A 1,120-nucleotide genomic window follows, 5' to 3' on the forward strand; every position below is an offset into this window, starting at 1 on the left:
TCTGTATTTTGACTGTGCACTTATTTTACCAGTGAGTTTTATACTTTCTTATGTTTTCATATTATTAATTAGCAACCTTTTCTTTCAGCTTGAAGGACTCCTTTTAGCACGTCTATAAGACAGGTGTGGTGGTAATTAATTACGTCAGCTTTTCTTTGTCTGAGAAAGTATATGTCTACTTCATTTCTAAAGGACAGCTTCGCCAAGCACTGTATTCTTGGTTGGAAGTTATTTTTTCCTATACTACTTTGAATGTATCATCCCATTCTCTTTTATTTTGTAAGGTTTCTCTTGAGATATTGACTACTGCCCTGATTGAAACTCCATTATATGTTTTCTTTTTATTTTTTTATTTTTATTTCAGCATATTATGGGGGTACACATGTTTAGGTTACATATGTTGCCCTTACCCCCCTTACCCCCTAAATCAGAGCTTCAAGTGTGCCCATCCCCCAGATAGTGTGCATTGCCTTCATTATATATGCATATACCCATCCCCTCCTCCTCCTCCCACCTGCCCAACACCCAATAAATGTTATTCTTATATGTGCACTTAGGTGTTGATCAGTGAAACCAATTTGCTGGATAGTACAGGTGGTGCTTATTTTTCCATTCTTGGGATACGTCACTTAGTAGAATATGTTCCAGCTCTATCCAGGAGAATACAAGAGGTGCTATATCATCATTGTTTCTTATAGCTGAATAGTACTCCATAGTATACATATACCACATTTGATTAATCCACTCATGTATTGATGGGCACTTGCATTGTTTCCACATCTTGGCAATTGTGAATTGTGCTGCTATGAACATTCAGGTGCAGGTGTCTTTTTTATAGAATGTCTTTTGTTCTTTTGGGTAGATGCCCAGTAATGGGATTGCTGGATCAAATGGTAGTTGTATCTCTTTAAGGTATCTCCACGTTGCTTTCCACAGAGGTTGCACTAGTTTTCAGTCCCCCCAGCAGTATCTGAGTGTCCCTATCTCTCCTCATCCTCACCAACATTTATTGTTTTGGGACTTTTTGATAAAGGCCATTCTCACTGGAGATAAGTGATATCTCATTGTGGTTTTGATTTGCATTTCCCTGATCATTAGAGTTGTTGAGCATTTTTCATAT

This window comes from Propithecus coquereli, unplaced genomic scaffold (genome assembly GCF_000956105.1).
Source record: "Propithecus coquereli isolate 6110/MARCELLA unplaced genomic scaffold, Pcoq_1.0 Scaffold18, whole genome shotgun sequence".
NCBI classification, from domain to species: domain Eukaryota; kingdom Metazoa; phylum Chordata; class Mammalia; order Primates; family Indriidae; genus Propithecus; species Propithecus coquereli.